This window comes from Gossypium raimondii, chromosome 13, assembly GCF_025698545.1.
Source record: "Gossypium raimondii isolate GPD5lz chromosome 13, ASM2569854v1, whole genome shotgun sequence".
NCBI lineage: Eukaryota > Viridiplantae > Streptophyta > Magnoliopsida > Malvales > Malvaceae > Gossypium > Gossypium raimondii.
Window position 1 is genome coordinate 51,827,635 of NC_068577.1, and position 14,239 is coordinate 51,841,873.

Genomic DNA, 14,239 nt, shown 5'->3' on the forward strand with positions numbered 1-14,239 from the left:
AAATACATATAATCAATCATCCCATTTGTGCACACATTCAAGGGATTTAAACATCATTCAAACACACCTAAACATGCCATTTCAAACATCCTAATTCATCTAACCAATATGCCATTCAAAGGCACCACAATTGTATCAAAACATCATGGATCAAACCAAAACAACATAGCTACTTTTCTAGCATATAACCTAGTTCAATTATTTACCAAATCATATCACAAATGATCATTTCCAAGCCATCACAAACATACTAAAAGAGCCTTATATACAACTACTTAAGAATGGCCAAAATGACCTAACTTGAACGAGCATAAAAAGTTCATCAAATCCAAACATAAACTTTACAAGCATGAACATACTAAATCAACCATTTACATAATCATGAACTGCCATTACAAAAGGTCCTATACATGCCATTACTAACCTTGGCCAAAATACTTAAAAACTAACGAAAATGGTTGTTGGATAGTGTGATAGGTCTCTGACGAGCTTTCAATCGATCGAGCTTCTGATTATCTATAAAACAAAGGAAAATAACTACGTATGCAACTAGTGCTTAGTAAGCTCATATAAACTCAAACAAAACTTACCATTTCATCAGCACAATATCATAACCGAGACAATAAGCTTAGCATAAGCCTATACAAGCATCATCAACTCACAAGTTAGTATGCTTATCCCTGATACAAATGTATTCAATCATATAGTAAGTAAGTGTAATAGCCTGATTTTCAGTGATGTCGGAAACAATGGTTCGAGACCACCAAATCCGGCAAATGAGCTCATAAACTTTATTATTTAATATTTACGAGCCAAATGAGGTTTTTAAAAGATTTTTGAATTAGTAAGTTTGTGGTTATAAAGATTTATTACATTAATTGATTTAGAAAAAGAGGTATTGGGACCTCGGTGTTATAAAACGAGTCGTAATTATTTTATAAATATTTACGAAGTGTCAATAAGGTAGTATTAAAGTTTCGTTCGGAAATTTTAACGCTTTGGTAGCCAATTAATTAAAAAGAACTAAATTAAAAAAGGTGCAAAACTTACTAAAGTGATTAAATAGTCTAAATAGTAAATAAATAAGGACTAAAAGAGAAAATAGACCCACATGAATGGCTGAGGTGGCATAGCATGAAAAAAAATCAAGGATTTTATGTGAAATAAAGGCAAAATTTACAATTTTGCCAAATTAAAGAGAAATAAATGGGAAATTGAAAATTCGAGACAAATTCATCATCATTTTCAACTCAAAAATAGCCATTGAAGAGGGTTTAAGCTGGTTTTTCATATTTTAGCTTCATGTAAGTTTAATTCTTGATTTTTCCTTGAAATTTTTATGTTTTTAGACTTTTACAACTAGGTCCAACTTACTATTTCATTAGTTTTTATTTTGTTGAAAGTTTTAGAAGATACCATTGATAAGTTCGTATGATTTTAGTTATTAAGTGATGAAATTGAGATGTTGATGGGTATTGAAAGGTATTTTATTAAGGAATTTTGGATGAAATCATGTTTTAGGGATTAATTTGTAAAGTTGTTAAATTTATGTGAAATTCTAAAATTTCATGGAATTTATGGGTTTCTATTGATATATATATATATATATATATATATATATGAAAGTATTTAGACATGGAATAAGGAATAAATTACATGAATTTCATTTTCCGACCCTAGGGACGAAATAGTCATTTAGTAAAAGTATAGGGGCAAAATAGTAATTTTCCTAAGATGTGACTTGTATAGAATTGAATGTAAATTGTATTAAACTGAGCTAAATTTACTCGTATAGATCCGGATAGACCAAGTACGGAAGTAGATCATGTTAAAGAAAAAGTATCAGATTAGTAGATTACAAGTCACGAACAATTAGTTGAGGTAAGTTCGTTTAACTTAATTTTATAATTATATGTTTGAAATTATTTGAATGAATTGTATGTGAATTATTTATTTTCCATGTGTATGAAATCTGGTCACATATCCAGAAAATACCTGATAAATGTTGAAGCTCGTTTGAATGAATGAAATTAAATTGGATACAGGGTTCTGTCTCCCGAAACGGTAATGGTCCTGCATTTGTTGCGAACATACCATAGCTCAAAAGAGCATCCCGGTATAGGCCCTCTCAAGCTTCCCATTATAGTTTTCTCACAAGCTTCTCGTTAAATGCTCTTCTGAGCATCCCGACTAGTTGTGATATGCATATGTTGTAGACACACCCACGCTCTTATGAGCATTCTGTTTATAGGCTCTTTGTGAGCTTCCCGTTAAAGGCTCCTCGGAGCTTCCCGTTAAGTGCTCTTTAAAGCTACCCGATATAGGCTCTTTGTGAGCTTCCCGTTATTAAGCCTGGATAAGCTTCTCGTTACATGGCTTAATGAGTTTCCCGTTATAGTGCTTGAGAGAAAGCTTTCTGTTTAAATGCTCTAATGAGTACTCCCAGACATGAATTGACATATTTCTGATTTTTACACTTTATGTGTACTACCCTCGTATCCATCGAGATTTCAAATGATTCAACGGATGAAATTGTGACATGAAGACAAGTGAAAATCAAAATGAAATCAAAATCTGGAAAATACATGAAATGCATGGAACTTGGTATTTGATGAGCTCATCTTTGGTATTGATATTTACATGAAATGATTAACTAACATATTTGATGAGATTATGTGCTTAGGCTATGGCCAAATTGTTTGGAATGCGTGTGTATGTTTACTTAATGTACAAATGAATGGAAAGTTAATTTCCTGTTTATACGGACTTACTAAGCATAATATGCTTACTCTATTTTACTTTCATTTGTTTTATAGTAATACGAAAGCTTGTTTGATTGGATGTTTGACGGAGATAACTCACACTATCCACCGGCACATTTCAGTACAAATATGATACTAATTATAGATATAATGACATGTATAGGTTTTGGTTAGCCAATGTTAGCATACAAATATTTTGGTTGTAAATAGCCATTGGAATGGCTTGTGATGAATGTGTTTTGGTATATTAACATATAAATTAATTTCATGTTTGATATAAGTGCTTAATTTGATTTATGAATATTAGTATGATATTAAGTAAATATGGCCTAGTAGATAAATTCATAAACATGGATTTATGAAGTGTTATTGAGTTTGGCATGATTTAAATGTTTTGGATTGGCTTTTAGATGTGTTAAAAAATGTTTGTGTAGGTGGATGATCAAATGGGTGAGAAATAAGGCTTGGTGATGGCCTTATTTTGTCCACATGGATAGAGACACAAGCGTGTGTATCAGTCGTGTGTGACACACGTCATAGCACTTGGGCGTGTGTTCTGGCTGTGTGTCCCCCCATCTTAAAATTCAAAACGGAATGCTCAGTATTTTTCACACGGCCTAGCACACGGGCATGTGGCTTGGCCGTGTGACCCCTACACCTTAATGTTTTGCAAGTCAAAGAGTTACATGGGCTAGGGACACAGCCGTGTAACCTACTTCATATACAACACAACCTAGGACATAGGTGTGTCACTTGGCCGTGTGAGCCACACGGCCTGACCACGCGGGCATGTGACCCCTGCACCTAGGAAAAGTTTTCAAATTTCACGAAAAATGCTCTGAGTTCCCGATTTAGTCCTGACTTGTTTCTAATGTATGTTTTGGGTGTCGAGGGCCTTAATAAGGGACTTTACGATCAATTTTCTGACATGAATGTTAAAATGATATAAAATGTCTATATTTATTCTATAAGTTTTGGTAATGCTCCGTAACCCTGTTCCGGCGACGGATACGAGTTAAAGGTGTTATAGTAAGATTCACATAAACATCATTTAATTCATCAACTTGTTCATATGATCATGAACTATTTCATTTGTAGACTTACTGTGTCATTTCCTTTAATTATCCGTGGAACCATCTATAATTGCATCGAATCCTCGGGAATGCTCACACATAGTGTGCCTTTCCATATAACTGTAACATTTCCTTTTCAATAGTGCTCACAAGAGCTGTGAAATGGGCCTACTCACACTACCTGTGGGTCAGAATGTTAGCTACACGATACTGCTCACACGAGCTGTGGAGAATCCACAACAAATGCAGGACCTCAACCATCGGTAGGACATTCAAGACCAGTACCCGAAACATGAAATCCCTAATGACATGTCATTCATATCTTAAGAATTTTAAAGGTTCAAACAAGACTCGTTATCCATCAATTATTTAAACATCGATACATATACAATTACAAGTCCGTTATATTAACGCAACATAGAAAATAATAAATTTAGCTAACATTAATACTGTAATAATTCATACAAACTTACCTTGGCAACTTTGGTCGTAAAAGTAGAGTCTAACACCAATCCAAAGCTTTAGTCTTTCCTCGATTTAAGTTGGTTTATCTTGATCTAAATAAATAATTTCATTCAATTCAGTACTTCTACTATTCAATTTAATCCATGATTCATATATATGTAAAATTATGAAATTACCCTTAACATTTTAACTTTTCACAATTTAGTCTTTAAGCTCATAATTTGAAATTTAACCATTGTAATCCTTTATACAAGCTAGCCGAATTTCTTAGGAACTCATACCAACCCACCTAAACCATTATTTCATAATTTTACCATGAAATTTTACTATCTTCACTAATAAATCCCTAAATGCAATTTCATAAAAATCACTTAACAAAACATGTTTATTTTACAACCAAGATTAATAATCTATCAAATAACTTCAAAACCTATTAAAAACCATGAAAAGTCCCTCAACCTTTAATAGTTTTGTAGACTAAGCTAAAATTAACTCAAGAACATAAAAATCATTAAAAACAGGGCTTGAATTCATACGATGAAAGAGTAATTGCTTGGTTCAAACTTTCTTCTTCTCTAATGGCTATTTTAGGGTTTGAAACAAAAATGAAGAAGACAACATCTTATTTTTATTTTATTTACTTAGTTTTTCTTTTATTTACCAATTTACTACTTTAACCTTATTATTAATAAATTTTTTAATAAAATTCATTAAATTTACCACTCAAGTCCATTAAATTTCAATAAATTTACTACTTTAACCTTATTATTAACCACTAACTTTAAATATGGTATATTTACCACTCAAGTCCATTAAATTTTCTTTCCATAGCCATTTAGCCCTTTTAACTGTAGAATTCAACTTTTATACTTTTTACGATTTCGTCTTTTTACCTAATTAACCATTTAAACTTCAAAATTTCTTAACGGAACTTTAATAAAACCTTAAAATAATCTCTTAGACATTAAATAAATATTAAAATAATAACTCACTCGTTAGAATTGTGGTCCCGATGCCATTATTTTTGACATCATTTAAAGCAAAGTTGTTACAACTAATCACTATGAATAATAACGAGTCTTGGTTAATAATCAAGTAAAATAATTTTGAGTCACTTGATACTTTTAATTTGCAACTATTGGAACATTATATATATTTTATAAATCACTCTAGAAGAACAATTATTAGTCAAAATAGTTGTTCAAAACAACCGTTGTTTAAGAATAGTTGCACTTAGAGCAACTATATTTAGAACAGGGCTTCAGTTTAAAATAGTTGTTATCTATGTAGCTGTAATTTGAGAACATCTCTAGTTTACTATAATAGAATTTCAATAATAATTATGTTTAGGACAACCATTGTTTGGAACAACTTCTATTTCGAATATTGTGTTTTTTCGGAAGAGCCATTATTAAGAATAAGGTATTCCAAGAAAAGTATCACCATAAAATAACTCTTGTTTAGAAAAGCCTTTATATTAAAATAACTCACATTTGAAACGAGCCAAAATAATTTTTTTTCAAGAATAGCCTTGGTCTTGCATTTCAATAGATGTTTAATAGGAGATGTTTCACGAGGTACTATTTCATAAAAGTAGAAGAAATGAAAGTAACCCCGAAATATGAGAAGTTCTTAGGCTATTTTTTTAGAGATGTTTTGAAGAACTTAGCTTTAGAGATCATATATGGAGGTAGTTAAAAGGTTTCCTTTTGACCTTTTCCTGTAACATTGGGCACTTTTCATTCTGAAATTGAAATAGGTTGTAATAACCCAGTGAAAACTTGGTGTTTGACCTTTACCCATTGACAGGTCAAACATTTTGCAACATAGTCAACGGTTTCCCTTTTCATTTTGGGCCACCAGTACTTTTCTTGCAAGTCGCGATACATTTTTGCTCCACCAGGATGCATTACAAAGAAACTAATATGAATCTCACATAGAATCAATTCTTTTAATTCAACATATTTAGGAACACAGATTCGATTACAAAATCTAAGGCAATCATTCTTATCTACACTGAAATTTTCAATGATGCCTTGCTGAACAAGTTGTTTTTTCTTAGATAAATTAATATCAACAAATTCTGCCTCCTTTCTCCAATCAAGAAACACGAGATTAATTCTCAATTCAGCTAACAGGCTACCATCATCACAAATATTGAGTTGAGCTAACATTGCCCGCAATTCAATTGCTACCTTTCTATTCAGAGTATCAAATACAACATTTGCTTTCCAAATATGGTAATCAATTACACAATCGTAATCCTTCAATAGCTCAATCCAATAATGTTGTCTCAGATTGAAATCCTTTGGCGATAGGAGGTATTTGAGACATTTGTGATCTATACAAATACAACATTTTTCACAACACAAATAATGCCTCCAGATCTTCAGAGTAAACATCACAGCGATCAATTCTAAATCATGTGTCGGGTAATTGAATTCATGCGGTTTTAATTGATGAGATGCATAAGCAATCACCTTGCCATCATTCATCAACACAAAACTCAAACTATTCAATGAGGCATTATTGAACACCATGAACTCTTTCCTTAACAGAGGCAAGGTTAGGATCGACACTTTAGTGAACATTATTTTCAATTTCTCAAACTTTCTTGGCACCATTTATTCCATTCAAACGACATGTTCTTTTGCAGGAGCTTAGCCATAGGCAAAGCTATTTTGAAAAACCCATTCACGAACCTCCTATAATATTTGACCAAACCAAGGAAACTTCAAAATTTGTTACACTTTTTGGTGTTTTCCTTAGAATGATAACTTTAATATTTTTAGAATCGACTTGAATTCCATCAACGAAAATAATGTGCCTCAGAAATGCCACTTCAAATAATCAAAACTCACATTTATTGAGCTTCCAGTATAGTTGTTTCTCTCGCAACACTTGCAATATAATTCTCAAATGCATTTCATGCTCAGTATTTGATCTTAAGCATATCAGGATATCATCAATGAATACAATTATGAACTAATCTAGATAAAGCTGGAATATGCAGTTCAAGAGATGCATGAATATCATAGGGTCATTCGTCAGTCTGAATGGCATCACAAGAAATTCTAGTGAACATATCGTGTACAGAACACTATTTTTGGTACGTCACTATCTTTTACCTTTAACTGATAATATTTGAACCTCAAATCAATCTTGGAAAAGACTGAAGCACCTTTCAAATGGTCAAAAAAATCGTCGATACGTGATACAGGATAATGATTTTTGATTGTCAACTTTTCCAACTATCTATAATCAATGCAAAGCTGCATTGACCAATCTTTCTTCTTGACAAGCAATATTAAAGCTCCCCACGTATAAAGCCACACTACAGGAGATCTTACAATTGAACTTTTAGCTCATTTAACTCTGTCAATGTCATACAGCATAGAGCAATTGATACTGGAGTTGTACCTAGGTAAACTTCAATTACAAATTCGACCTTACGATCAGGAGGCAATCCTTCCAATTCCTCAAAAAAATTTGTGAACTCGTATATTGTTTAAATATTGCTTATTTGGCTTTCATCAGAGTTTGACTTAATTATATAGGCCAAATATGCTTCACAACCTTGATTTAAGAGCTTATTATCTCTAACTGATTAAACGATACAAATTGAATCACTTGTTATAATGCCTTTCACTTCCATGGCCTCACCATTTGGACTTTGGATAAAAAAATTCTTTTAGCAATAGTCTAGTATCACACCATGTTTAGTTAACCAATCTATTACCAAAATCACATTGAAATTGCCAAATGGCATGATCAGTATATTAGTAGGGAACTATCTATTATGAATTTCCAATGGACACCGTTTACAAACTTGGTCAACAAGCACGGTTTTTCCCAAATGACTTGATACAACCATTGCAAATTTTGCCATTTTAGATTTCAAACTCTTTGATTTCACAAAACCATAATTTATATACGAATGGGATGAACCAAGGTCAATCAAACTATATACGGGTCATGTGTGTAAAAGAAATATACCTACTACGACATCAGTAACATCACCTTTCTAACAGGAATGAACCACATAGGCTCAAGCTGAGACTCTAGCCTAAGATTGTTGAATTGTTGACTTGGTCCTTTTTCTCAGACCACCCCTCAATACAGAACCACTACAAGGATTTCCCCAGCCCTTAGTAGCGAACCTCTGAGCTGTAACAGATAGATCATTATCATTCCTCGCGCAAAATCAAATAAAGTGGTCTTGGGATCCAAAAAAAAAGCAAGCCCTTGTCAACTTCCAACACTTCTTCTGGTGTTTTTTCCATAATTATTACAGTTCAAAATATCATAATCTCTAGCGAGACCTCTTATAACACCCCTAACTCGTACCCATAGCTAGAATAGGGTTATAAAGCATTACCAAAGTTTACATTTCGAAACTATCAAAAATATAACTCATTTACTTCACAACATCAATCATAGCAAATTCCATCAATAACATACATATTGTCCCTTATACGAACCTTCGAGGCCCTAAAAACACATTAGAAACAAATCAAGACTAAATCAGAAACATATAGAATTTTCAGGGAAAAGATGAAAATTTTCAACTTGCAGGGGTCACTCGGCCGTATAACTCACATGGCTAAGATGCATGCCCGTGTCTCAGACTGTGTATGCATTCGAAGTAGGGACATATGACCTTGTCCTAGCCCGTGTAACTCTTTGACTTAGGTCACACGGCCAAGCCACACGCCCATGTGCCAGGCCATGTAACTTTCGAAATGCAACCTTTAAAAACCTACCTAGGACACACGTTCGTATCGCCTGGTCATGTGTCACACATGGCTGAGACGCACACCCGTGTGTCTGACCCTGTGAACGAAAAATAGGACATTTCCAAGCCCTTTTTCTCACCCATTCATGCACACCCCTATAACCAATTTACCATATGTAATCAAGCATTCCAAAGTACACCAAACCATGTAACAACAATTTATCTAGATAGGTACATAATCATACAACCAATATGCACAAAAGGCACCTCAATCACAATAATTAAACATGTATAACTAAACATGTACATAATCATACGCAATTTGGTCACATATAAATACATCGTTTATCATATTAAACTTTTTATAACATCATAACGCATCCCAATTACGTACTTACCATTTTGTCCCCTTTTCTTACTCATTAGATATGCATAGTACAAGCATAATAATAAACATCAATCACATCCACAAGCTTGGCATAAGCCTAAGCACATCAACAACATATGTTAGTTCATTTGAACATGATTCATATGAATTTAACATGGATAACCATTATACTTGAGCACAATTCAATTGGATTTATCATCCATCTCAAAATATATCATGTTTTTCATATATCACCATTTTAATGAGTTTTTTGCATACCTATCTTAATTCATATTGAGCATTTACCATTTCATTTGCACAACACATATGACATAAATATAGCATTAACCATATACACAAGTTAGTGAATAAACACATAATTTAGCATAAATCACAGCATGATAAAATAACTTTCAAGAATATAGCTGTCGATCAGAACGTAGCAGTCAGTCTACTCACACAAGCTGTCCATCGGAACGTAGCTACACAGTGCTACTCACACAAGCTGTCAAGTAACTGTAACACATGCCGGAAACTCAACCACCGATAGGACATGCAGGACCAGCACCCGAAACATGGTAACCCCTAATGACATGTCATTTGTATCCTATATATTCCTGAAGATCAAAAGGGTTCAATAGTCGTCGTACGTCATTAAATTTTTATCGTTTCTTTACTTGATAAATTGTATAATTAACATATATATTTATTAATTTTCAATAAAATCATATAATAACATTCAATTTAGCCAACATTATACATAGTATAGTTTATACGAACTTACCTGGCTATTTTCCAAAAATGTAAAAGTACAGGGGCATTTTGATAATTTCTAATTCTCTTTGATTTTCCACCGATCTTAATCTAAATTAATAATTTCATTCAATTTATTAATTTAGACGATAAAACAATATGTTTTATGCAATTTATTCTTTTTACTTTCTTACAAATTAGCCATTTTAATACAAATACTTGCTAGTAAAATATTCATGGCATTAAATACAAGCCATTTACGATAATTTCACAATAAACTCTTGTATTTTTACTATTTCAACAATTTAGTCCCTAATTGAACATAAAAAACCCTTAGCAAAATACTTTTAAATACCAACCAACATTTTAATTTCATAATTTAACATAAAAATCACTAGATTCATCAATGGAAACATTCAAAATCCTAATTACAATGATCTCAAAAACATAAAAATTAAAAGAAACAAGGCTAAAATGGCATACCAATTAAGCTTTTGAACATGCCGAAACATCCAAGCAAAAGAAATGGCTTCTTCCCCCATTTTCAAATCGGTGATGAAGCTTTGAAAAATATGAATAAAAATTTTGTTTTATTTATTTTAATATAATTATCAAATTACCATATTAACCTTAGTTAATAATTAAATAAAACATCAAATTCATGTCCATTATTGTCCATTAACACCTTGAATGGTCTAATTACCATTTAAGTCTCATTTCCTTTATTCAATTAACCATTTAATCACTCAAATCAAATAGTGATTAAATTTACATCTTTTACAATCTTTTAATTAATTAACCATCAAAGCGTTAAAATTTTTTTGTGAAACTTTAATACCACCTTAATACCACTCTGTAAATATTTATAAAAATATTAAGGGCTTGATTTATAGAAACAAGGACACAATACCTCATTCTCTAAAACCATTTGACCTTAGGGTCTTACCACTTGAACTTAATAAGTCACTTAAATAACATAAATTATCAAATCAAAAACCTTTTTAAAATCACATTTGACTTGTAAATATTAAATAATAATATTTACTACTTACTCGTCGGATTTGGTGGTCCCAAAACCACTATTTTCGACACCACCAAAAAATGGGCTGTTACACCTCTAACACTGCCCACAGATACTAATAGCTGACAATCTTGGACTCTTTCTGATCTAACGGACTTTGGGGTCGCTCTCTAAGGCTCTCAAGACTCTCTAGCTCACTTAGGTAATGAATACGAACTAGAATTCTTTATCCAGTTCCCGAAGGCTCGGGAGGGTTCAGTCCTATTGTCAAGGCCCATAGCCTACTCCACAATCTTGGCTCATTCAGTCATGTCAGAAAATTCTTTTATTCTCTGGGAGACCAATTGAACTCTAAGCTCATTATACAATCCTCGAAGGAATCCCTTACAACTTTCCTCTTTATAAATATTAGATTTAGAGCGTATTTGTTGAACCATGAAAATTCACATTTACAATCAACTACTAATATCTCACCCTGTTTCAACATCATTCATGCTTCTAATCTTCCAAATATAACTCATCGACGTACTTTTTCTAGAATTCCTACTGAAAAAATTCCCAATTAATTTGATAATTTAAAACATGTTGGGTAACTATTAGCCACCACTAATATGCCTCCTCTTTCAAGAGGGAAACTACGTACATGACACATTCATGTGAAGAACACTCGAACTATTGCAGTAACCAGTTTTTCGATTCAAGCAAAGCCTTATTTGTCTATGGATCAACCCTTTTCAATCCTTTAAACTCATTGGCACAGTCTTTTAGAACTCTTTTATTAGAGATCGTCCAACTACGAGTACTGATGCAACTTGTAGAGTAGCTCTCGCCACTCACTGAAGAGCTTTCGCTATAACGTAGAGTAAATCTTCATCCCTAACCCTCTAGTCAATATCTTACAACTCTAAACTGATGAGCACCGGCTGAATCAATGCCAAGTGTCTCAATCCCAATTCTATTTTTACTTTCATCGGAATGATCATTGCTATATACATCATCACTAGCCTTGTTTTTTTTATTCCTCTAACATCTTTAGCTATAAAATAGAAAAAAAAATTATAATCAGTATCTAAATCTTGAACCAAACTTGACTCAATTTTGGCATATACCTTTACACTCAATTTTTGAGCTTGATTTAATCTTAAATCTAGCTAAACCTACAGCTCTTATACCAATAAATGTAACACCGTGATACCTAATCTAATCATCAGATCCAAGTTACAAGGTGTTACATTCATTGTGAGAGCAAGTGCAATCAAAATTCGTATGATTCATACCATTAATTTCAATCAAAACATGCATGTAATTCATGAAACAACCATTTTCAGGTCTTACGTGAGCTTATGAAAGCTCTAAAACTAAATCGAGATAGATTTAGGACCGATTTATAAAAAATTCAAAACATCAAGTTGACATCACGATGTAACATATTGAGTAGGCCTCGTCACAACAATCGAACTCGGTACTATGCCCTGGTAAGGCAACCTGGGCTTGTCACAACGACCACCATTCAACACCATAATGTGACATACTATTTTCAATTGGTTGAGTTTTGGTACATGTTTGCCACCACCTAAAGCTTTTCAAATTCATTTGCAATTATAAATACAACCAAATTCATATACCTAATGAGTTCCATTATGTCTAAAGTACCATTTGTGCACCCATACATTCATTCTTTTAAACAATTTCAGTCAGTCCTTTATTAAGCTAATTGACATTTAGTTACCTATGCATATGAACACATTACCAACTATACTTCAAAACATAACCAGCCATAAGTTGTGACATTCATCATTTTATATACATATAACATATGAGCAATTCAAAATACTAATCTAACTCAAGCTAGGTACATGATGACTACCTCTCGACATACTATTGTCGAGAATGAGAATATTACAACTAAATATGTAAATTAAAGCGGTGTCTACAAGTATACAGGTTAGGTTGTAATATAGTTTGTACAACAAAATATAGAAAGTACCTCGATGATTGTATCCAAAAGAGGCTTGATTAAAGTAAAATTAGCTCCTACGCTAACATGTTTAACTAGTACTTTAACCAAATTATATTTCGACGATTCATAAAGTAATGATAAAAGTGAATTTAAAAGGAAGAATAAAATATTGACAGAAACATGTTGTAAATATTATCATATCTAAAGGTAGAAGACTAACTCGTTTCAGTGTTCATATTGAGCTCCTATTTTAGGTTCTATTCAATCAGCTAGTCATTAGCCTAGTAGGGCCACTCGCCTTTCCACAAACCTAATGAATCGGTAAGCACTGCTTATCTCTCAATGTCACAAGTCAGATTGGGTCAGGGTAAGGTTTTTGATCTGTCTTAATTCAGTGTAGCATACTAAACTAGTTTTCACACTTTAAAAGCTTGAAATTAAGCATTATCATTAAGATTTAATTATGTTTTAGTATGTTTTGTTAAAATCAATAAAATGGGAAAAAATGAGTCATTTATTGACTTTAGGGGCCAAATGAGGCCTAAGGGTGAGCTAATGAACTTCATAAATGTGTAGGAGACCATTAGAAGGTGTAACAAACATATGCTGGTCACTATGTCGCAACATGGAATGCTCAATGTCGCAACATAGGGAGCAGAATGGAGGAAATCACAAGACTACTTTCGATGTTATGACAGCACTTAAGGATGTCACTACATACCCCTGAAGGTATCCAAAAGGGGAGTATACTGATTCCTATATCCCGACACAGGTTCTGGTATATTGCGACATTGACTCTGGACGGTAAATAACAAGAGCCAAGGGGCGTTTTGGTTCGTACAATTAAACTTAAAGTTGGGAAAAGTCAGCTAACCTAGGGTTAAAGAGAAAGACCACTTAAAATCTATACATACGCTCCTTTGTCACATGTAAAAGACACCAATTACTTAGCTTAGTTTTCTGCTTTTAATTTCAGTTTATCTTTTCTTCCTTTTTAGGTTTTAGATTTATTTTCAAATTGTCCTTGTTTATCTTGATAGATCTGATTTGTGGAGACGGTTAAACTCTGTGGATTCAATTTATTCTTAATACAAATTAAGCAT